Raw genomic sequence first — 25,804 nt, 5'->3', positions numbered from 1 at the left:
TCTTCCAGGCAGCTGCATGTAGATACATAGAAAGATTTTTCACTTACTTCAAGTTTCTGTGTAATCCTTGTTCCTCTAAGTGAAAGGGGCCAGGATCACACTGAAATTCTTTATTAACTGTTTTAATAAGAAAAAAAAAACAAAAAACAAAACAAAACAAAACAAAAACAACAACAACAAAACAGCTGTATCCCTCTAATTCAGCGACGGGTATTCTTGAGTAGAGTCTCTTCAAGGAAAACTATCTCTAATGTCTAAACAAAAGTAAAATCTTCCAAGGTAGACCAGTGGCAGGCACTGCCTAAGAGCAGCGGTCAACAAACCAGGCAACTGTCGCTATCGGTGGGATGATTCACAGAGAGTATATTTAGAACGGTGCTTTCCAGAGGCTGTTGAGATGCCAGGTTCGGGAAATAGGTGAGGGCTATATCCCAAAGTTCTCTTTCAGGAAAGAACACCAAAATATTAACAAAAAGAGTCTTCTCTTTGAAGTCCCCAAGCTCCTGGTGTCTTCGAGGCTGCGCTTGCCCAGTCTGGTCTTGGCAGAGTCATCCATTACTGGGTAAATCCACATGAAACCTGAGGATGCTTGAGTGGAGGACGCAGTCGGAGGCAGTGTGGCAACTCCACATGGGACCAGCCTTTTATGGCCTGAACTGGAGAAGCCTGGTAGCAGCTAATGGACCAGAAATAGCTCTTGACACTGAGAGAGCCCATCAGCTGTTGCAACAGGGCTGACCGGCTGCCACTTCACATGCGGCTCAATTGGCTGCATTCTCTTGAGTTTGTTTTATAGAGAAATTAAAAAGGTGCAGCAGGCTGCTGGACAGGTGACAATACAGAATTAGACAAGCAAACGTGCCTCCAATGCTAGGACTAAAAGAAAGAACAAGGCGTCGTGGATGAAACCAGGATCCTAAACACCACACAAAGAACCAGACACACATGGCACAGTGCACACAAGTCACACAGATCTTCACACACTGGCAACTGTGTAGCCCTCGACACTGCTTAGTACTGCCCAGCAGAGGAAGACGGCATTGTCGGAAGAACTCTTGGTAAAGCAACATAAAAATTTTTCTTACAACCCCAGTTTCGGTTTATCCTCCCAGCCCACAGGACCGGGATATAGTGACTGCTGTCCCTTCAAAATCAGACAGACTTTAACCACTAAAAACAAAGGGAACAAAAACCAAACCAAACCAAAACAAAACAAAAAAACAGTTGCAACCACTTCTTAAATGGCCCCTTACACTTTCTAAACACAGAAACTAAATATTCCAACTACATTTACAAAAGTACTTATCAGGGCAAGCATCCTGCTGTTACAAGGGTAAGGGTGAGTCTTAATTGTCTGCAATAGCTTCAGTATAAATCACAAAGCTCATTAAATCCCAGGCCCAGAGCAATGCTGCCTGCTGTGTGTGGCCTCTGGCTGACAAGCCTCTGAGTGTCACGGGTTCCCAGACCACCAGCTGCATCACGCAGGAGTAGGGAAGGCTCACAACAAGGGTCAAAATTCCTGTGACTAATTAACTCTGCAGGACAATATCTACTTCTAAAAACATAACCCATGGCCAGGTGGACAGATGACAGTGCTGTGTGGCATGGTTCACAATACTGAAAAAAGGCTGCAGTCATGGAGGAAGGAGAATGTCTGTGGTGAAGCTAAATGTCCTAACTCCGTCCATAGCCTTACAAATGTGTATGGTTTTCATTTGCAGATTTAAAAAATAGATGGCAGATAACATGGACAGGTGTGACAATTAGACATTAGTTTCAGACTATTTTGTTAAAAGGTTAGAATAGTTTGTCAAGTCAATTTTTAACTGACTTCCAGATGACAGTCATACTAAATTTTTTAGCACAACTTTGGCATCTAATTTGAGCTACAATCCCTGTCTTATTGTCTCTCTTACACATTGAGTGTTTCCCCATCGTTAGGCTTATTTTATCTTGTTTAAATGCTGGTTGGTGTTTTGTGGTGTGTACCTGTGTGTGCACAGGTATTTATGTCCATCTGCACACATTCAAGGTCAGTGGAAGACATTGGGTGCCTTCCTTTATGGATTTCCAGCTTATTGCATGAGGCAGCCTCATTAAACCTGAAGCTTATACTGTTTCATGTCGATTGCCTGTCCAGCTAGGTCCCAGGATGCTGTCTGTCTCCACTCCTTCAACACTGGGGCTAGGGGAACACAAAGTTTTTACATGCTGAGAATAGCAAGTGTCTTTGTAATGAGCTGTTCTGTCCCTCCCCAGTCTACTGAGGCAGGCTGATCTTCAGCTTCCAGCCTAAGTTCCTCCCCTTTTCTGTTTCCCTCTCTAAGAGGCTGCTTCTGCCTTTCCCCACTTCTCCCCTTCCCCCCTTCTGTCCCTTCCTTTGCTCTCTCTCTTCTCCCCTTCTTCCTTCCCCCCCATAACCTACTGAATAAAATATCCAACCTTACTCTGTATGGCGTGCCTATCCATGTCTCTGTCTCTTGCCCGCCACCACATGTCTCCCTGCCCTGGACCAGCCACCACTCAGGGACCTGCAGCTATCCGTACCTGGGACTGGCTATTTTCAGGATCCCCTGCCCACTGCCTGCCGCCACATGGCCTGCTGCCTGCTGCTGCTGGGGATCCTGTAGCATTTTTAATAATCCATTTCAGTCTTCCCCACTGAGATATCTCCCAACCCTGTCTGCTTTTTGTTTGTTTGTTTGTTTTGGTTTTTTAATATAGGATTTCTCTGTGTAGCCCTGAATGTTCCATTCTTTACTCTGTAGACCAGGCTGGAGTAAAAAAAAAAAAAAAGAGCTTCCTTCTTCCCAGAATACTCCTGTTCTCCTTGACCCTCCTCTACTTCCTGTCTGGTTGTCCCGCCTATACTTCCTGCCTGGCTACTGACCAATCAATGTTTATTTAAAATATAATTGACAGAATACAATTATCCCACACCAGCCAGACATCAGCCTTGGGTGTCATCCTTCATGAAGTGTCATCCAGCTTTGTTTTTTGTTTGTTTGTTTGTCTTAAGACAGTCTCTTCTTGAGACCTAGGAATGCTGATTAGACAGAGCTGATGAACAGTGACCTCCAGGGAAGCTCTTGGCTCCTCCTTCTCAATGCTGGGATTTTAAGAGCATACTACCTCACTCAGCTTCTTTATCTGGGTTTTGGGGATAACACATTCCCAAGCCCCTAGATACAGCCACAAGATACTTTCCTTTTTCTCAGAATCATCAATCAATGCAGAATGCAGAAAATGAACTAGGTAGAGCTGCCCAAGTGTTACTGGGCAAAAGCCTTAGTCTCATTATGTCCCTTCTTGTTCTAAAATAGCAATGACATCAGAGTCTGACCAGGGAAAACAAGGCCACAATACTCTAAGCCTTCTGCTGTTGACAGAGGTTTCTGTCCTGCTTGGTCCCACAATCTTCAGTCCCAAAGAAACACACAGAGGCCTGCATTAATTATAAACTGTTTAGCCTATTAGCTCAGGCTTCTTATTGGCTAGCTTTTACATCCTAAAACAACCCATCTCCATTAATCTGTGCATCACCATGAGGTCGTGGCCAACTGGCAAAATTTCAGCAGGCTCCAGTGAAGGCATCTGTTCCTGGTAGCAGCTACATGGCCTTGTATCCTCTAAAGATTTGTCACTTGTACTTACTTGTTTAATAAAATGCTGATTGGCCAGTAGCCAGGCAGGAAGCATAGGTAGGGTGACCAGAATAGGAGAATTCTAGGAAGAGGAAAGGCTCAATCTATAGTCATCACCTAGATGCAGAAGACGCAAGATGAGAATGCCTCATTGATAAAAGGTACCAGGCCACATGGCCAGCACAGACAAGAATTATGGCTTAATGCGAAATGTAAGAATTATTAATAAGAAAACCTGAGCTAATAGGTCAATCAGTATTTTATTAAGCCAATACAAGTGGCAAATCTTTACAGGATACAAGACCATTGTCCCACAGCATTCTGCCTTCTTTAGCAATCACTTAAAGTCTTTTTAAAGATACTCATTTCCAGGGGATGAAAGGCTGCACAGCCAGAACCCACAGACTCTCCTGATTCCTGCTGTGGCAGGATATGACTTGGATTCATTCTTTATTTTTTTTTCAGAGAGCTTTTGGGTTCTGACAGGGATATGCATGGTCTCCTTGCATCTATGCACACGCTTTAGTGTGGGTCTAACGCTGTGGCTATCTGTACCATAGTCATTTTGCTTGTGAGTAGCTTTATTTAAAAGACAAGTGTTTTCAGTGGTGATGGTTTCCAGTCAATCTCCTGCTCTCCCGCTCATTTGGTCAATCTGTGGAGTCTTTCTGTCTGTGCTCTCTTTCTGAAAGCTTTTGGCACACTTAACTGGCCTCAGATGAAGATCTTTTGAAAAGCTCCAGGGTCATTTGTAAGTCAGTGGGTTGAACAAATGATGCAACTGATTCTCCTAAGTGGCAGCAGTTCCAGAGCAATGGCTGTGCTACAAGGTTCAACCCAGACAGTGCTGGCCTCATGATCAAAATGAAATGGGAGTTTGCCAGGGGTGAGCCTGGCCCAGGTTCCAAGGACTCAGCCTCAATTTCGGCTGGACCAACACTGCATTCCCGGACACCAGGGTAAGAGTCTGACAAGAAACCAGAGATGTACGGAGTGTGATATGCTCCAGTTAGGCTGCTGGATGTCTAAAACCAGGGATTTTCTGTCTCTCTGAAGAAGTAGACATGGCATGCCAGAACCCCAGAGGCTCTTAAAAGTGAGGTAGAGCTGATGGACATGCCCAAGGGGGTAAGGATTTTCTTTCCACACAGTTACCAACATCACCAGGCACAGTACCATGGTAGTTTCCTTTGCTGGGCCTAAACACCAACATGAATGCAGAGCATGATGGGCCTCTTCCCAAGGACTGCCAGAAGAAGGGAAGCAGTTGTGCTGTGCCCAATGATACCAGGAGCATTACACACACTGGCTACTGGGGGAGCGAGACGGTTTCTGAAGAACATGCTCTCAGAGATGCACACCTCCCAGCTGGTAGCACAGGGCACATTATGCAACCCAGGAGGTAGAACCTCCTCACCCCATCCAGAAACAAGTGATGGGAATATCATTGCAATTCAAGAGTCCAATCAACCTATAATGAGGGGAAGCTGCAGTATCCATACAGTTGGACCCTCAGTAGTATAATAATTTCACAGTACTTGACACTCAGTAGTACTGCAATTCTACAGCACTGTTCCCACAACAATTGTCATTCTACAGAGCCGGACCATGCATGGCACAGTTATTCTACAGTGCCAGATTCTGAACAGCACCGTCACCCTGTAGCACTGAACCATGCACATATAGTTGCTCCGTATTGCTGGACCCCTGACAGTACAGTCATTCTACAGTGCTTGATCTGAACAGTATGATCATCCTGTAACACTGAACCATGCACATATAGCTGCTCTGTATTGCTGGAGCCCTGACAGTACAGTCATTCTACAGTGCTCCATCTGAACAGTACAATCATTCTGCAACACTGAACCATGCACATAGAGTTGCTCTGCATTGCTGGACCCTGGCAGTACAATAATTCTACAGAGCTGGACACTCCAAGGTACAGTTGTTCTATGGTACTGGACACTGCATATTACAGTTATGCTAAGGCACTGAACCCTTCACAGCACAATCATCCTACAGCACAGAGTACAGTCATCCTATAGCAGTGGACCCTTCACAGCACAATTGTCCTACAGCACAGAGTACAGTCATCCTACAGCACTGGACCCTTCACAGCACAATTGTCCTATAGCACAGAGTACAGTCATCCCACAGCACCGGACCATGCTTAGTACAGTCATTGTACACTTCTGGACCTTTGACAGTCCCGTCATTCTGTAGACCTATGCCCTGCTCAGTGCTATCATTCTATAGAGGTGGAGTCTGCACAGTAGTTAATTTACAGAACTGGACTCTCTTTGGTACAGCCATCTGACAGCACTGGACACTCATCAGTACACTGGATCTTGCAGGGTACAGTTATTGCACAGCACTTGACACAGCATGGTACAGTCAGTGTCCACACTGGACCCTACATGATATAGTTAACCGTGCTGGACTCTGCTGCACAGTCATTCTGAAGTCTGAACCAGCACTGAGCACTCTATAGAACAGCATCACTGAACACTCCCTATATAGAACAGCATCACTGAACAGTCCCTAGTATAGTAACCCTTTAGTGCTGGACCCTTCCCAGTCCAGTCATTCTACAGAGCTGGAATCTACAGGAAAGTCATTCTAGAGAGCTGTACCCACCATAGCTTAGTACCCTCCATGGTACAGCATTCTACAGTGCCGGGCCCTGTACTACACAATCGATCTACACCGTAACTAGGCTCACCATCCTACAGCACTGGACCCTCCATGGCACAGGCTTTCTGTAACACGGGGCTCTCACAATATAATAATCATACGGCAATGAATTTTCATGGCTCAGTGTCCTATGGTGCTGGCCATTACACAGTATGGTCATTCTATGATGCTGGTTCCCTCCACGGTACACACGCTACAGCACTGAGCCCTCACTGCACACTCTCTCTGGGACACTCAGCTGCCCCACCCTGCAGGTGCCTGTGGCTTCCGCTGGGCATTGGAAACACAGGCCCCCAATGGTACAAGCTGAGGAAAAATAAGCAATGGGAAGTTTAGTTTCATCAAACATGCACTTCGGTTTCTTAGAGTTCTCATTTCCTTGCCATCAGGGAAGGTTTGGTTTGTGTCCAGGCACTGAAAATTAATGGCCTAGATGAGGTCTCCTACCGCGGCTACAGTCAGTTCTACAAGAACCAAGACTCTGTCATTCCCAGGCAAAGCACCAGCTCAGATTTCACAGAGCAGAACCACAACAGTTTCCAAGGGTGGGAGTGAGGGACAGAAGGGACCAAGAAAGGAAGGGGGCACAAGAGAGATGGAGTCCACAAGTCAAGTGGGAAGAAAGGAGATTCGTTAGGCAGGAAAACAAAACAGAAAGAACAAGGCACACTTCATCTTCCTTCTCCAAGGACCTAGTGTGGCAGACCGGCCCTTCAAAGATCTGGAGTTCCCAACGGGGTCCAGACACCAGGTGAATTACTCACGACCACGCACAAGAGCAGTGGACTGGCTCAAAAGCACACATGGTCCATGCAAGGCCCACTGTGTGGGAGAAGGGAGGAAGTTAATACATCGGCATGAGCAGTTGCTGCAGAGTTCCTCTTTAGGCCTCCCTTCCACCCATGCATCTGCTCATGACGCCACTGACACAGGCTCATGAAACACGGCCGGTGTGAGGACAGACATTTCTGTCCACTTTGTGGCCATTGTTTGTCTCCAGAGCTTAGAAGAGTGCCTACGAGAGAGGCCAATAAAGAGTTGCTGAAAGACGACAGTGGGATAAGTTCTAGGGCTTGGGAGATGGCTGGTGAAGGGCTTGCTGTGGAAGCATGAGGGCCCCACGACCCACATAAAAGCTGGCCACAGCTTGTAACTCCACCACTAGAGAGAGACAAGAGGGTCGCTGGGTCTCACTGGCCAGTCAATCTAGCCTAATGGTGAGTTCCAAAAACTAAAATGGAGAGTGAGGAAGATACCTTATACCTGTGACCTACACACACACACACACACACACACACACACGGGGGGGGGGAGAGAGGGAGAGAGAGAGAGAGAGAGAGAGAGAGAGAGAGAGAGAGAGAGAGAGAGAGAATACACACACACACATACACAGAGAGAGATGTATGTTCCATAGAAAAAATACCAAACTTAGGATATTTTCAAGGCAGATTTACTTCCTCCCACCCGTGTTCGTCCCCAGGCTGGCTCTGGGCTGACTTAGTCTGCCTCCTTTCAGGGTGCCTCTTTGGGGAAGAGCTCTCTCATTAAACAGTCTGATGTCAGCCCTGAGCAACCTGGCTTTCTACGTGCATTCTTATTCTACAGGCTTGGCATCACTTAAGCAACCCACCTCCCAGGGACCATACTCACGCAGAGGCACAGCAGCCTTCATGGACAGCTATCTGATACGGTAAGTCCTCAAGGCAGGATTGCTTTTCAGAGAGGCCCTGCCCAACGTGTTCAGATGATGGCCAAGCAGGCAAGTTTATTCCTTTCTCCCCAGAAACATGAGCCTGCTTCCTGTACCAGCAAGTATGGATTGAAATCCCTAGTGGGCCATCCAGGATATGAAACTTACAGTAATCTAATCTTGTAGAGGAAGAAGTACAAATCATAGTTACATGGTCTGACGAAGAGAGATGTGATTAATGCCAGGCTACCACAGGTCAGGGCCCGTGGTGGCTGCTCCCCGAGAGGCACAGCCTAAATAGAGGGATCCAACATGCAAACATCAGAATCGACATCTTGATTTTCATACTTGGGCTGGGGTTGTGGGAAGGGGATGCCTTGTTTTTGGGACCACAGTGCAGAAGACTTCTTTGCCTATGGGGCAAAGAAGCCCCATGGCCACAGCAGCAGAAGGGGACTATTCGGGCTCTTCTGACCCAAAGGGCTGCATTTAGGCTCTGGGGTTACTTTCCTGGGGAGTGTAAGGCCTGTGAATCATGCCTCACAAAATGACCCGCAGGGAGGACCACAGTCCGAGCAGAACACAGTCCAGAGAGCTGCCCGCACCCCGCCCAACAACAGCTCAGCTCTGAGGAAGAGCTGGCTCCCTCCGAGAGCAGCACCCTCTCCCATCTCCAGGGTCTACAGCCCAAGTGCCCTGGGAAAGCTGGTCAGGATGCCTATAGCCTGGGACCAGCGTTCTGCTTTTTTTCCTTCTGCACAGCTGTATTCAATTTTCTGTCCTTGGGGTTTTAAAGGAACATCTATTCTAGGGCCAGGATTCTCAAGTTTTATGGTTATACAACTCCCTCCCAGGGCCAAAGAATGTTTGAAAAAGTCTTAAGCCCAACGATGAGAATTAGTGAAATGATCCAAAGAAACTGAAATGAGAAACATCGAGACCTGTTCCAATTTAGAGTCAGCCTCTTACTACACTGCAGTGCACGTTCTGTCTGCTCTGCAAAGCTTGTGCGGCCATTTCCCATGCAGCTGTAGGTAAGAGTGCAAGGTCCAGTGGGTGTGAGTGTGGGGGGGAGGGCGCAGAGAAAGAGGGAGAATGCATACCCAGCAGAGGCTTTCAGAGGCATGAAGGTGTGTTATAGCCATTCATGGCGCCTCCTTTCTGCTCCACAATAAAGTTTATTATAAATTAGGCCTAGAGATTAATTAGGCTCAATAAAAGATTTTAAAGGAGAGTGATCCCTTTATAAGGGCTATATTCTGGTTTATTCTGCCTCTTAGAGTTGGGTACCCTAGGTGGTTTTGGTAGCTGACTGCAGAGGGTAAGGAGGGAGGGAGGAAAATGAGAGAGGAGAGGAGAGAAAGAAGTGAGAAGGGAAGACAGACATACTTAGAATTTTAGTGGCATGTTTAACTGATTGTCCAGAGCCAATTTCACCATTAACATCTAACCATCCTTGACAGGATAAGAGCACCCCGGAACCCATGGATCACCAAGAACAGCTGTCCAGATGCAACGCCATGGCCCTGCTGAGGGAGGCTCCATCTCCCTTACCTGGCCTCTTCTGCCATCGTCTCAGGTCACCAGATCACCCACCTCAGCCATCTGTGCACACGGGAGAGCACATTCCTCATCCACCCTGAAATCTCCCACAGGTTGCAGACTGGCTTCACACAAAAGTCTGAGCCGACAGCAAGGCAAGACTCTGCACACACCACCCACATTTCAGGCCTGGCTACTGCCCAAGACAAATAAGATGTTTCTGAGAAACAAAGCGATTTTTACAGATCCAGCCTAAGCAGATGGAATCGGAACTCATCCATCGAAGCAGCTGCATGCCCGCAGCACCTGCTACTTACAGCAGCCCGGAGAAGAACCAGAGAACCAGTGAACTGACCTGGCCTGGCGCTGGCCATGATGAAGCCTGCTGCAGCCTGCTCTGAGGTTTAGTCCCCAGCAGAGACTTCCAAACCCTTTCTCTCTGTAGCACTTTCTCTTACGTTTTAAAAATAGTAATCAAAAGTATCCTTTAGCACAGCCCTGAAGCAAAGTATACAGGTCGGGTCGAAGGTCAAACACTTCCTCCTAGATAACCACTCAGAGCTCCTGTGACTGGAAGTGGAGAGATATTAAAGTCCTTTACAACTGAAAGCAAAATTATAAACCATAACAACACAAAACATGCCCAAGATTTAAAGTCAGGACTTTCATGACGACAGCATATAACATCTCATCAAGTAGTTTAGAAACTTAATAATATTTTTAAAGTTTTTGTTACATTTTCAATTTTATTTGCATAAGTGCATATACGTGAGGTACCCGTGTGCCATGGTGGGCATGTGGCGTTTAGAGGGCAGCTGGTGGGAGTCAGTTCTCTCCTCCTAGACTGAACCCAAGTCATCAACCAGGCTGGGCAATGACTCCTTTCCCTGCTGAGCCATCTTGTCGCCCTCATTTTCTCACAATAATAAATTTTAAAACCTTATGAATCTGTGTTCTAGATAGTTAAGATATCTATTCTTGAATAGTCACATTCAATACTGGAAATGGAATAATAAATGTGTACAAGAAATATAACCAAGCAACTCCCAGTTCATGGGTCAAAACTAAACAACAACAAGACACATACACACAAACCCCTTACACCAGGAGGCATTAACTGGGGTTACTGAAAAAGGAGCATTCTCTTGCTCTACGCCAACTCAATCAGAGACAGCGAGGAGTTTTAAGTTTTCACTGTCTATGATAGATTGTCCATATTCCAGACAAGAAAAGGTTGAGCTTTTAGCTAGTGACACTCAACTACAACCTTAAAAATCTTACTCACCACTGGAGGCCAACCTGGTGTACAAACTGAATATCAGGTCAGCCAGGGATACATGGTGAGAAAACAAACAGAAAACTCTGACTCCACAAAGAATGTCTGCACACATGCGCTTGTTCGCACGTGTGTGTGTGTGCGCACACACACATCTTGTAGGAGGAAAAATAAATATTGCTTAGACTCATTAAAATGAACACCTGTGTGCAGGCTGAAATCATATTTGCTCAATACATAACAATAGGGCTTCCCAGTTTAAGGAGCATCCTGTTCCCAGGGAACAGTTTCCCAGCAGGAGGGAAAACTAGGTTGTCAGTTGAAGGAACATGTGTTTCAAAAAGCAATTTTCAATCATCTAAATTATTAAAGAAGCTTAGGAGTGAGGGGGGCATGCTAATGGAGCTGGCAAGAGTCACAGTCTTCCAAACAGCGTACACTAAGTCTCTCTCTCTCTCTCTCTCTCTCTCTCTCTCTCTCTCTCTCTCTCTCTCTCTCTCATTCTCTGCATGTCTATGTGTGTGTGTGTGTCCTGTGCCTCTACCTTGGGGTTTGATGTGGTCCCAGTGATCCACACTATGGATTTCACTTAGGTCTTACTAGACCCAAAGCAATAAGGTATTTGCCATCAGGACCCCACTATATCTAAGAGCACAGTGTCCTTTCCTTTTTCTCTGGATCTTAATAACAAAATGGACCTGGTGGGGCTTCAGTGGTAAAGCTCAGGGTTAGCATTTGCCCCAGGCTCTGGGTTCTATCCCTAGCACAACACCAAAACAAACAAAAAGACACAATCAAACCCACTGGAGAAGAAAGCACAACACAGAAGGCTTCCTGGGATCCTGGGTCCGGCAAAGCCTTCCTGCACAGACTGTCTGCAGTTTCCCAGGCACTGCTACTTGCAGGATTGCAAACCTTGGGTGTATCAATCAGACCTTCAGACTCAGCAGCCACCCCTGCAAGGTGCTTCTCCAGCATCACACGGCTGCTCACTCCCCACTCTGCCTTGGCCTACTCTGATTTCGAACCACTAGGGCAGAGCCACTCCTGAGGATGTGGACGACATCCATCTTGGCAGTTCCAGCAAACACTTCAATTCTCTTACTGAGAACTCCAGGTCAAAGGGATCTTCAACTCTGTAGAGCCTCCCTCTTGGCAAGTCACCTTAGGTCAGAGACCACTCTTGGGCCACACCTGTGCGCCCAGGTTCTTCTGTGGCCCTGTAACTCTAACCCACCTCATACTAACCTCACTGATTGCCCTGAACGTAGGTTTGCCCGTCTGTATGGCTCACCTCCTATTGGACTTCCAGCGCAGAGGTACACACTCATCTCCATATGTATGGCTATTTCACAGGTTTCCCCACCTAGTGTGTCCATACAAACTCCTGAGGAAGTTCCGAATTCTCCTCTCTCACCAATACCCACCATACCCATCATTATGTGTCTTTCACACAAGGGATGAATGGCATCTGACTGTCTTTTCATTCCACTCCTAAGGAGCAATGACGCTAAAACCCTTCTCCTGTGTTTCTTTGCTATTAGCTTATCTTCTCTGAGGAAACATCTATCCAGGCCTTTAGTCCAATTTCTGCTTTTGTTTTTTAAGTCATAAAAACCCTTACATGTTCTACTTAAAGCCCTTAATCATATTATGACTTGAAACCATTTTGTCAGTTTCAGCCGTGTGTGTGTTGGATTTGTTATGTGCACAGGTATGTGCAGACGCATGCACCAGACAGCGTCCACTATCTTTCTCTACCACTCTCCACCTTGTTTCTTTTTGGAAGGATGGTCTCTTGCTAAACTTGGACTGTGCATTTCACAACTAGGCTGGCAGTCAGCATGCTCCGGTGATCCTTCTGTGTCTGTCCCCTAAGGGCTGGGGTTACAAGCATGTGCAGGACCACACGAACTTTTTGCTTTTTTCTACTTGGGCGCTGGGATCCTAGCTCTGGTCCTCATGACTGCTTGGCAGGAGGAGTTCCTGCCCTCTGGGCAGCCAGCCTGTCCAGCCCTTTCACTTGCTTTTTTTCTGTATCTTGATAAATGGAGGCCTTTAACCTTGATGAAACTCACTCCTCCATCCATTTCTCTTCCACTGTTTGTGCTTTTGATGTTATGTCTTAAAAAACCCAACCCATCAAAAATCATTAAAGACTGTTTTCCTCAAGTTTCTTCTCAATTTTCAATCGCTTTTTCATTTCTAGCTCTTACAATAAGCTGTGATCCATCTTGAATTAATTCTTGTGACATGGAGTGAGGTAGGGACTCAATCTCCTCCCTCTGCACATGTCCCAGGGCCCTGTGCTAAAGACACTGCTCTTTCCCCTTGGAATTGCTTTGCTAAGCTGCCAAAAATCAATTGACCACAAATGTATGGATATATTTCTAGACCCTAAATTATATCCTGTGCGTCTTTATTTCCAGCCAACGCCCAGTTCTGACTATTGTAGCAATTTTAAATGGGAACCTTCTGCTTTGTTGTCTCCCAGCCTGTTGTGAATGTTCTGGGTCCTCTGATTTTCTACACCAGTCGTAGGATTAGCTGCAAAGGATCCAGCTGAAGTTTTATAAAGACTGAATCAAATTCGTGGATAAATTGGGCCAGTATTGAATTATTTAAAAGTATAAGACATGCCTTCAATATTTAGCCTGGCCTCAAACTCACTACTCTTTGTATCCTCACCTTTTGCATGCTGGATTTACAGGTATGTGCCATTGTGCCCTGCAAGAAGTACTGAGCTTTTGATAATAGTAGCTATATTGACTCAAGAACACAGGATGTTTTCACAATTGTTTGCTTTTTTATTTATTTCAGTGATTCCATAGTGAAGAGTATTCCCTTTGGCATCTGCTAAATTTATTCTGTTATTTTCAAGCCACTACATGGAAAAAACTTCATTATTTACATTATTCATTTAAAGTTGAAAAAATATAACTGATTTTTTTACATTGGTTTTATATCCTATAACCTTGTGAACTTGCTCATTGTCTCTCATATTCTCATAGATTCTCAAGGATCTTCCTTACATAAAATAAAGCCATCTGCATACAGAGATGGCTCTGTGTTTTCTTTTCTAATCTGAACATCTCACATTTCATCTCGTTGCATAACTGTCCTGGCTACAACCTCTAGCAATACTGTTTTGTTGTGGATTATAATAAAATAGTCCCACACTAGCTCAGAATGGAGTATAATAAAGGTCTCTTTATTTAGGGGTAAACTCACAGATCGGCAGTCCTCTGCATGAGCAGGGAAAAGGAAGTGAATTCAGCAGCCAAGGGGCCGCACATATTTTTACATCTGCATATATAGTATATGTGACCACACACAAAGTGGACCAGTATCTTAGAGGCTATAGGCTGAAGGAGTTCCCACAGCACTGTGAAGCCTGATTCAGGGTTCACTCAAACTCAGGGTCAGAAGTTGGGGATGAACCTGAAGATCTGAAAAGCAAAACAGCCAGCCACTGGCTCTTACCTCAACCTCAGTCTGAAATGGTGATCCTGCCTCCTGGAATCTCAGAATGAGACTGCATCTGAGAGCTCTTTCCCCATCTTATATTCCTCTCTAGGGCTGGGATTAAAGGCATGCACCACTGGGATTAAAGGTGTGTAGAAGGCCGACTAGTGGGAGTGTTTTACTCTCAGATCTTCAGGCAGTCTATAGTTATTAAAATACAACTGAAATGCTACTACATTTCCCCCTTTTTGTCTAAAAAAATAAAGAAGTCTATAACTAATATAAGAAAACTATATACAGTAAGTAAAATGACTATATACAATATATACAGGCAATAAATATATCAACAATGTCTAATCCATTTGCATTTGACAAATTCAGAGAAAATACTTTATATCTATCCTATACTGGCTAGTCCAAAGTCTTATACCTTATTTACTTTCTATCATAACTTGCTTTCTGTGTCTGGTAAATTATAACTATAGCTATCTAATGTTTAACTCCCTCAGAGACCCAAGAAGGAAATAATATTAACTGGGTAAGAAAGAAATGCAAGCAAGTGACTTCCAAAACATGCATGTAATGACAGAAACAGTTGGCTGCCTGTGCAGTCACCCAAAGTTCCTCTGCAATGTTGGGGCATCCATCTTCAGCCAACAGGCCTAGCATATTCGACAGACTTTTCTGTGAAGCAGGGTATTTTGTTAGACAAAACTAGGATAGTACAATGTCAGCAGGTGAGGCAGGGACATTTTCTTGCCCAGTGGCTTACTTTTGCCACAAAGAAAGTAAACTCCATGTGGAGTTTCTTTGATGACCATTACCTTCTCTAAGGTAAATTGGTGCTTCTAAAAACAGACATGTCTCATTGTCATAAAAAAAGAACCTAGGTTATTAAAACATCTTAAATGCAAGATTCTGTAGTTCTCTGAAGTGTTTGAAGATGACCTATCTAAATTATATCTTTGTTTGACCTTGAAAACATACTTAATGTGACTACAAGTTCTATTAACTACTAACCTAAATTTCTTTATTATCTTAAACAGTTAATACTAATAGTTTTCAAGACTAGAGATTTGTATTACATTGTTAAATGAGCTGTATAGGTACAATACCTTGAACAAGATTAGAAATGCATGTACATTATATTTTAATAAAATTAATCTCAAATTTGTATCAATATATAAAATTTGCATACAATATACAAAAGTAAAACCAATGCAAAACATTTAAAACTAATAGCTGCTTTCAAAAAGTAGATTTAATAATATACCTTTTTATCTTATCATATCTATATCCTCCCTTTTTCTTTTCAGAGTAGATTCAATAATCTACCTTTCTATCTTATCATATTTATATCTTCTTTTTTCTTTTCCTTTTTTTCTTCTCTCTCTCTCTTTAATTTTTTGGTTTTTTGAGACAGGGTTTCTCAGTAGCTTTGGAGCCCATCCTGGAACTTGCTCTGTAGACCAGACTGACCTTGAATCACAGAGATCCACCTGCTTCTGCCTCCCAAGTGCTGGGATTAAAGGCGTGTGCCACCACTGCCTGCTCTATTTTTGTTTTTTTTTAAACAAGAACCTTGAATCTAATTTCCTTTGTTTAGATTTTTTTCCTGACCATTATCCATAACAACTTGTAAACAACACATTAAACAAAAACAAATATCTATAATCCATTTCTGAAGAATGTAGGCATAGTTTTCTACTATACTTCCTGTGATTGGGGTGCTGATAACCTTACAGGGACCCAAAGAAAATTTAGGATTATGGTTTCAGTCATTACTGGAGTATTCTGTGAGACTGGATCATTTCAACCATATGTCCTGAAGCTGTTCTGGATATGGTACTCAGAGGAAACTGCAACAAATGTACTCTGAAAGGTTGGATCATCTGTGTCATCCATTCCCATTGGAGATCCCTCATGGGGGTCCTTCCTTGATCAAACCTTATTTTTCTTAAGCAAGAATGAATCCACAACTGATCAAAACTTATTTTTTTTAACCAAGAATAAATCCACAGCCTCTCACTTCCTCTGGAAAGAAAAGCAAAACCACTTTTCCAAAGTAACGTTATCTTTTGACTTTTGAAGTCAAGGCATTTTCAAAATATATAAGTTGGATTAATCTAGCAGCATTAATAATCAAATGTCGTTTAGCAGCTGTTGTTCCCTCCTAGAGCCGGAATTACAATCCCAAGTCTGACTTGGGCTGGTGGCTAAAAAGCCTCAGGCAAACGGCATTTTCACGAATTTGTACCCCTAAACATTGGGCGATAAATGAAGCATGATTAATTAAAAAAAAAAAAACACTTCAGGGTCAGAAATTGGGGTTGAACCTGAAGAACTGAAAAGCAAAATAGCCAGCCACTGCCTCTTACCTCTACCTTAGTCAGAAAAGGTGATCCTGCCTCCCAGGATCTCAGAAGTGATGTGGGAAGTCCTTCTGTATATGTGCTGCTGTATCACATCGTGAGGCACAGATTAAAGGAGATGGGCTAAATTAAGATGTAAGTGCTAGCCAATAAGAAGCTAGAGCTAATAGGCCAAGCAGTGATTTAAAGTAGTACAGTTTCTATGTGGTTAGTGTGGGGCTGAGCAGCCAGGAACAAACAAGACAGAAAGAAACTACATCTAAGAGCTATCTTCCCCTGTTTGATATTCCTTTCTAGGGCTGGGATTAAAGGCATGCACCACTGGGATTAAGTATGTCATTGTGGCTACTGGGATTAAAGGTGTGTGTTATTGTGGCTACTGGGATTAAAGGTGTGTGTAGAAGGCTGACTAGTGAGACTGTTTTACTCTCAGATCTTCAGGTAGTCTATAGTTATTAAAATACAACTGAAATGCCACAAGAGCTATTAGTTTTCTAATCTCATTAGCTTTGAGAAAGCATCTCCAGGTTTACCAAAGTGATAGAGACAAGAAGATAGACAAACCAAATGATGGATGGATAGATGGATGGATGGATGGATGGATGGATGGATGGATGGATGGATTGGTGGATGGATGGATGATGGATTGGTGGATGGATGGATGATGGATTGGTGGATGGATGTTTGGATAGGTGGATGGGTGAATGTGTGGGTGGACAGGTGGATGGACTATAGGTTACTTACTAGGGGTTCTGGATCTTGTGATAATGAGGACTAAGCCCACAATGGGCTACCTACAGGCTGGAGAGACCCAAGGATGCCCTGATGCATGGCTCAGGCCAAGTCCAAAGCCCTCAGAATGTGGTGCTAGACCTGTCAGCCCAGTTGAACAGAAGGCCTGAGAACTCCCGAGCTATGGTGCAAGACTGGAGTCCAAAGTCCTTAGAATGCTTGGTCATGTCCAATGAATGAAATAAGGGTATACCAGCTTCAGAAGCGAGAGGAAATTAACTTCTTGGCCTTTTTCATATACCTGGACTCTCAGATAATTGGATGGTGCTTCCACATGAAGGGCAGACCTTCCTCATGTGTTCTACTGACTCACATGCCAATCTCCTCCCAAAATACTCAAGTGTGTGTGTCACACACACTGCTTTACTAGCTATTTAGGATCCTTTCATCTAGTCAAGCCTATATATTTAAATACACCAGCGCAAATATTAAAGGACAGTGATAGGGACGATATCTTCCTCTTATGTCTGACACTGAGGGGAACTTTCTGTCCATTCAGAATGAAACAGCCATGAACTTTGCAGATCAAGTCCCCTGCCAGCCCTGGTTTGCTGAGTGTTGTTAAACATAGTGAGGCACAGGACTCAGTCAATGTGTTCACCACGCCTTTGCTTACTTTTCCTCATTTCCTCTGCCTACCAGCTGCCTAGCTTGCTATTTCTCCCCTACATGATGTCTCTACTGTAAGGCATTCTGTCTCTCCCCAGTCTCACCATATCTACAAACCTTCAGCTTGAGTCAAAGGATTTGACTATTTTTGTTGTATGAATAAATCTAATGGCATCTGTATATAGCCTAGTCCTGCAGGCACTCATAATTCCTGTCCTTGAAACAACCATTCCAATGAGGCAGATACGACTTCCACTGTGGGCAAGGAGCATGAAAGACAGGCTACACGTCCTTCCATCATCAGGACACAAAAGTCAGACCCATCCAGCACTAAAGCCAGGCCACTCTAGGGCTCTTTCTCTGAAACCCTTGTGGCTGAGCCATTCCTCTTGCTTACCTGCAGCACTTGCACCTGCATCTCAGCCTTGCCATTCTCATTTATAACTACATCACTGTGGCTGATAGTCAGAAAAGATCAAAGTCACAGGCCACAATTTGCACAGAACCTGGGCAAGCACTACTGACCAACATGCCCATAGGGACTTGCAAGGTCCATTAGTTCTGAGGACAACCATTTAGTCAATGTAATGTTCCCTGGTCACTTGACTACACCACCAGTGCCCATTGCACAGTCAGGACCCTGTGCTCCAAGAAATACTTGGAGAAATACCACCCTGAGTTAAGCCAGTACCAGTTCCTGCCTTTCTGCACTGTCTCTGTTCCTTTATAAAAAGTCTAAGTAAGCTGAGCAGGATGAAACGTATCTGTGATCCCATCCCAAGCCCTCTCCTCTGGGAGATGCCTCATTCCAGACTCCACCTCCAAGAAAGCCTGCCAAAGGGTGACCCCTCTTCAGAGATGCTAAAGACCACTCCTCCCACAGGGTATTTAAACTGCTCCCCAGAGAACAAACTAGTGGCTTTCAGGTATTCCTTTCCCATCTCCTCTCTGGGGCTGGAATGCCACCCGGGAGCACTGGCATCCTTAAACTTGGGCTCTTTCTAATTCGGTGTGATTTGGTTGATTCAGATTATTGCATTGGCAGAGGTTTATTGGGACACAAAAAAAAAATCTTTTCACCCAGCACTCAAGAGACTGAGGCAGAACGAGGTTCCAGTGATCACTATGTATATGTAGTTTTACTGTGAAATTAGCTTATATGGAAGATTAGATTGAATACTTTGTGAAGGTCCATGAAGATGATCACTAAAAATGAGAAATTAGAAGTGTAGAGAAGACGGCAAAGGCTGGAGGTAATAACCCTGTAAAAACTGAGGATTCTGTATCTACCCCTTCACTCTAAGCCGGACACATCTTTGCACTTGAATTTAGTTCATGCACAAAGAAAATGGCCACTTTCATGAACAAACCCTGAGAATAAATGGGTATAAATGGGAAAACACACATACAAACACACACACACACACACACACACACACACACGTAGAGAGAGACAGGGACACAGACAGACACAGAGACAGACACAGACACGGACACAGACAGACAGACAGACAGGAGGAGCGTGAGGTTCGGGACCAGCCTGAACCACATATGAGAGTTTCTCTAAATCCCAGAGAGTTTAATTTAGAGCAGTCACAGCTCTTTCAGGACCACAGCTCAGCTCAGAAAGAATGCTCCTATTACCTTTAACCCCCCCCCCTTTCCTGGCAGCCCCTACTGGAACAGCAGGATACAGGACTACTAAGAACCACATTTCCTGTAAGTTGGGGAACACATGCTCACCCAGGAGTGGTTTACACTTCTCAGAGCTCTGTTTGGCCAGATGTTAGGGCTACCCTTCATGTGTGCCTTTGCCTGTTCTCAGAAAACAGACCAGCCCTGGACTGTGCTACCCTCCCCGAAGACTCACCTGAACAGTTAAATCATGGCTCCAGATGAAGATACCCTCATCACTGGCTGTTCGGCTTTCTGGTCTTCCACGTTATCCACCTGAACTCCCTGGGAGAGAGAGAGAGAACAAGCGCTTACTTCAAGGTCTAAGAAACACCACAGCAAAGGATATAAAACACCGCCCACTGTGACTGCAGTTACAAGGCTCAGGCCCCGGAGAGAAAGGAGCCCACCTCAGCCCACAGACTGTCTCCTAGGGACAGGTACCTCCTTGGGAGTGAGATGCCACATCCAAGAGGCACTGACAGTGCTAGACTGCTTAGACAAAGAGAGCTGCTGGGGTGATTAGTGATTGTCTCTGAGTATGGAGTCCAGGGTGGGACAATCTTGGACGCGTACTTTCCCCAAAGGTTAGAGACTATGGGGACAGTGCACCTGCACTAGATGTACCAGAGAAGAGTGACTGTCGACGTATATGCCTGGCTGTATCGTATGCAGCAAGGTGCATGTGTGATGAGAGGGGTCTGGACTGGGAGAATCATTGCTCACATCTGGAATAACAGAGTGGCCATGTGGCATTCTGATGGCTCAGCTGGGAGAGGAGCAGACACAGCAAGGCTGCTACCCCAAGACGCAAGGGAGAACAAAGAGCCTCAGGCCCCTTGTGTTTGGGGGCAATCTTGTTGTAGGCTACCACGCTCTTTCTATCTGTTTCCTGACAAGTCTCTCCATCACTTCTGCCTTGTATCATCACTGTTAGGAAGTGGTCCACTTGAACACCGGGGTCCTGCAGTGGTAGGAGACTGGAGATGCCCCACCACTGTGGAGGCCAGAGCTGGTTCCAACTCATGGTAGAAGTGCGCTCTGGCTGGTGTGCAGAAAATGGCTCATTTCCAGAGTCCGAGGCAGACACAGATTACGAAGGAGCCACCCTGCGCTGGGTGACAGGGTGGTAGTTAGCCAGTTCATGTGAAGTTTCCACAAAGCAAAACTGTTCCCACTGCCACACAGTGAAATTCAGACAGTCATTAATTCATTACCTGAACTCACGAGACGGCTGTCGTGTGTATGAACTCCAGGGCTAAACAGACCATTCTTTGTATGAATATATATTTTTTTAAATGTGTTCTCTGTTTCCTCACAAATCTGTTTATTACTAAACCGCATTGGAGGCCTGATAAAGTGGGCTACACCAATTAGAGACTGCCTTTCTCCCTGGGGCTCCTTCCTGGGATCCTAAACCAGGAGGAATGCGGCTGCTTCAGAGGAGGAGTGCCAAAGATGGGAAAGACTAAGAGAGCCATGAGAATGAAGAGAAAGGGAGGGAGAAGCCACAGGCAGAGAGCAGGATTGTCATCTCTGCCCAGGTGGCAATCCGAGCCCTGAGAACAAAGGCCTCTGAACTTGGTGTGCACGAGTCACCCTGGGCTGTGTTAAGTGCAGACCGGGTAGGAGTTCTTCGGTGGAGCCCCAGGACCAGGAAGGACTCTGAAAGCTAAGGAGCCACTACATTGTTGAAGGAATGCAGTTTGCTCAAAGACAAAAAAACTTCTCAGGACAAAGAAACTTCCTCAGCCCCTACAGTGCCTTCATGGGGCGTGGCAGTGGGGGAAGTCAGCTCAGTGCAGTCAGGATATTGTGAGAGAAAGAAAAGAGCAAATTTCAGTTTAGTGACAGGCTGAGACTGAGAACTCTACACAAACAGGTACGTGTGTGTGTGTGTGTGTGTGTGTGTGTGTGTGTGTGTGTGTGTGTAGGGGGGAGGAGATCTAGAAAAAGGAAACAAAACAAAAATTGAGCACTGAAGAGTGAATGCCCGGAGGAGTTAATACAAAAAGGCAGGGAGGGCTGGGGAGCTGGCTCAGGGCACTCAGTTCCTTTCCCGGGACCTCATCAGGGGGCTCACAAGCGCCTGTAACTCCAGTTCCAGGGGACCCCACGCCCTGGGCTCTGGGGGTACCACCCACACAGTGAGGTGCATATGCATCCAGGTAATAAACATGAGAAGAGACACAACTGAAAGTCAGGGACAGGTGGAAGCTCTTGTCTGCCTCCAGGACACTTCCCACTTTCTCTTGGTCCCTTATCTGTGCTAAGTCCCTGACCTGACTTGGAGGCCTATATCACAAACACTAAGCTCAGCTATGGGGAAGGGATGGGAGGCCTAGCTTTAGGGCAGGGCTTCTAAAGGCTTGTTAGCTGACAGAGGCCATTGCTCATAGCTCACGGATGCTCCCAGTGTCTATTTGCTTACTACTGAGTTACCGCAGTGGCAGCTATCTCTCCTAAGCTGAGTCTCGGCCACTTTAGTGAGGCATCTAATAGTCCCTGTTATAGGGTGAGGAATGTCCTGTTGTGGGATCTGGCTTCTAAACTCTGGGTGTTTCTCAATCTCCTCCCAGGATGCCCAGAAGCAAAGAAAGCAGGTTCTTAGTTTCACAGAGCCTAGGGCACTTCCTCCAGACTCTCAGACAATTCTCAAGACACCTTTCAGGTTTCTTCCCCAGGGAGACTTTCCAAGACTGCCTTGCTTCCTGCTCACACTTTGAACTGTCAATGAACAGGACAGTGAGTGGCAGTGGGGTCATCCTTAGGACATTGGTTCCAGGTTCCCCGTGGATACCCAAAAGCACAGCTGCCCAAGTTCTTTCAGCAGTACAATAGAGTATTTGAATAACCTAGCCACAGCCCCCCATGTCCGCCATCTCCTGATGACCTGTGATTCCTAACAAGCAAGTCCCCTGAAAATTACTGTGATACTGCACAGCTTACAGAATAACACAGAAGACAGGCTCTGTTTGTTCAGGGGTTTGATTGCTCTGGCCATGCCTGGACTGCAGAGGTGGAGGAATCCTCAGGAGGTTGGCCTTTAATCTTAACCTTTAGGGTTGCCTTAGCTACAGCAGCATCTCCATGATCAGAACTATAGACTAATCATTACTTGATTTCTTATAAATGCCTCCTCTATGAAACTGCTAAAACAATTTAAATAATAAAGAACTCCAAATTGGGAAAAATAAAAAATACCTTACTACTAAAGTGCCTCCATCAGCAGAACTACATCATGATCTATAGACACCACCGAGTGCCTGAATGGGACCAGCACAGCTCCATGTACACACAACTGACTGGTCCTTTCAGCTTCTCATTCTGTTAGTGTTAAATCTAGGCCTGAATCAGTTGAAAGAAAACCATTAGAAGGAAACCAGGTTGTCAGCGAAAAAGTTTAGGAGTCAGGCGGTGGTGGTGCATGCCTTTAATCCCAGCACTAGGGAGGCAGAGGCAGGCAGATCTCTTTGAGTTCGAAGCCAGCCTGGTCTATAGAGATAGTTCCAGGACAGCCAAAGCTACAGAGAAACCCTGTCTTGAGGGGGGAAAATAGAAAGAAAGAGACAAGTTTAGAAGCAAAGGACAATGACAAGATGTGGGTAGGGAACTCCCCAAAACTCTCCAGACCCAATGCAATGCCTCCAGAAAGCGCAAAAGTCAGTTCTCATGGCACACTGAGGTTTCTGGGCTCCATCCTGGTGTGTGCATGTGTGTGTGTACAAATGCGTGTGCATGTGTGTGTTGGTTTGCATACAGCTCTGAGACAAAGAATAAATCATAGGCTACCTTGACAGCCTCAAGCATTTGCCCATGTTGTCTGTCAGGCAGATTGTGTTATTTTGTGATCCTAGACTTACAATACTACACACTAGAACAACATCTATAGCACAATGGATGTTTTCCTGAATACTGGATGACTAGTTAAGTAAATGCTGGTGGTTTTCATTAGGTACGTATTAAAGTTGACTATTCATCAACACTGCCTGTCTTCACACATATCTTTCCCCTAAAACCAGTCTGGTGTGGGATGTCCTTCTGTATGCTGAAAATATGTGTTGCTTTTATTAGTTGATGAATAAAGTTGCTTTGGCCTATGGCAGGGCAGAATATAACTAGGTGGAAAAACCAAGCTACATATAGGGAGAAAGAAGGTAGGGCTGATGAGATGCCAACAGCTACAGGAGGAGTAAGATACCAGAGCATTGCCTGTAAGCCACAGTCTACATGGTAATACACATATTAATAGAAATGGGTTAATTTATATGTAATGATAGCTAGTAATAAGCCTGAGCCATTGGCCAAATAATTATAGTTAATATTAAGTCTCTTAGTGATGATTTTATAAGTGGCAACTATACCAGGTAGGATGCAGAAAAGCCTCCAGCTATGCCAGCCTGCAGGTTTAATAAACCATGTTCTTTTCTGATATCATGTCTCTTTATAGGTGTGAGCCCAGTGTTCAACAGACACTGACAGGGAAAGAGGGGCAGCCACTGGTCACAAGGTGCTCACAGGCAAAATAACAACTGACACAGAGGACACATGGAGCAGAGGGAGCTAAAAGAAGTACCACAGACCTCTCCTTAGGTCCAGATGTCTAGCACTCCTCTGTCCTTGGAGACAGCTTCCTGCAGGACAAGCTCCCCATTTTGTGGGCTTTTAATTATTACTATATACACACACACACACAAACACACATATAGATATATTCATACTTGCATATATAGGAACACAAACACATATAGACACACATTTTTTTCTAAAGCCTTTGTTGGAGACTAAAGGGGTAACTCAGTAATCAACTGTTCTTAGCACATACAAAGTCCTGTGTTCAATCCTCAGCACCGCAAATAAACAAAAAATCTGATGACTTCTACTCCTTACTTTAAAATGGGTAAGTAGCAAACATTGAAGGAAATCCCTTCTTGCTATATGACAGGCACAAACTTGTGAAAATGATCTTATATTATCTATAACATCTGATTATGATCCAACCTTATAATTTAACAATTAGTATCACACTAATGATGACAATGATTATAATTATAATTAACAGCACATACTGTTTCTTTAATGACTGATGGTGAACAAATAGAACACAACACTTTAACCTCTCATTGGATGTCTCAAAGAACAGCACAACTCACTCCAATGACCTCTCTCTCTCTCTCTCTCTCTCTCTCTCTCTCTCTCTCTCTCTGTGTGTGAGTGTGTGTGAGTGTGTGTGTGTGTGTGTGTGTGTGTGTGTGTGTGAAGGGCTTGTGATGATTAACTAGACAAGCTAGAGCCATCTATGAAGAAGGAACCTTCACAGAGGATTGTCTCCATCAGATGGCCTGTAGACTGATCTGTGAAGGCATTCTTCATTACTGACTGATGTGACTGGCGCTACCCCGGGCATGTGGTCTTAGGTGTATAAGAAAAAAGCTGAGCAAGCCGTGAGGAGCAAGGCAGTAAGCAGCTCTCCTCCATGGACTCTGCTTCAGTTCCTGCCCGGTTCCTGCCTGACTTCCCTTCCTGGCGGATGGTGACTTGCGAGGTGAAATAAACACTTTCCTTTCCAAGTTGTTTTTGGTTCAGGCTTCAAAACAGCAGCAGAAAGGCAAATTCCTACAGGGCTTGGGTTCCCTATGTGTGCATTCAGAGAGTCTGCTGGGGAGGGAAGGGTGCAGACTGAATTTAGATAAACTCCACCTTTTCCTTCCTTCATTTATGTAAGATTCCAAGCGCGCACAATGAATTCTCTAATTCTCTGAAGTGAATGTGCATTTGTGGACATCATATACAACCCATGAACAATGCTTAGTACGACAAAAATTCCTTGTTCCCCTTGAGGTAACTCTGAAATCGAGTGAAACCAGACTATCAGTGATCATGTAGACACATGGTTAGAACAGGTACAGCCCAGTTCTTAGTAGGTGGGTGGGCACGGATGGATCCTGCCTGTTGTTTGTGTATGTGCTCACTGTTTCCTAAAATCAAACTTAAGCTCAAATCCCATAACAAGGAATCTCAAAGGCAAACAAGGCCAAGTCTG

At 44.9% G+C, this 25,804-nt stretch overlaps 1 protein-coding gene across 10 annotated transcripts in view; it reads right to left on the bottom strand.

The window, feature by feature from the left end:
* Positions 1-25,804, bottom strand: part of Svil (supervillin) — a 194,451-nt gene that overhangs the window by 121,270 nt on the left and 47,377 nt on the right. For all 10 annotated transcript variants that reach the window (XM_050152512.1, XM_050152510.1, XM_050152517.1 and 7 more), the window contains exon 2: positions 19,958-20,046. The gene's annotated coding sequence lies outside the window, so the exon portion shown is untranslated. The remainder of the gene's footprint in view (positions 1-19,957; positions 20,047-25,804) is intronic.

Source organism: Alexandromys fortis, unplaced genomic scaffold (assembly GCF_014885135.2).
Source record: "Alexandromys fortis isolate MF-2015 unplaced genomic scaffold, M_Fortis_MF-2015_v1.1 scaffold_54, whole genome shotgun sequence".
Classification (NCBI taxonomy): domain Eukaryota; kingdom Metazoa; phylum Chordata; class Mammalia; order Rodentia; family Cricetidae; genus Alexandromys; species Alexandromys fortis.
This window is presented reverse-complemented; position numbering and strand designations above follow the sequence as displayed.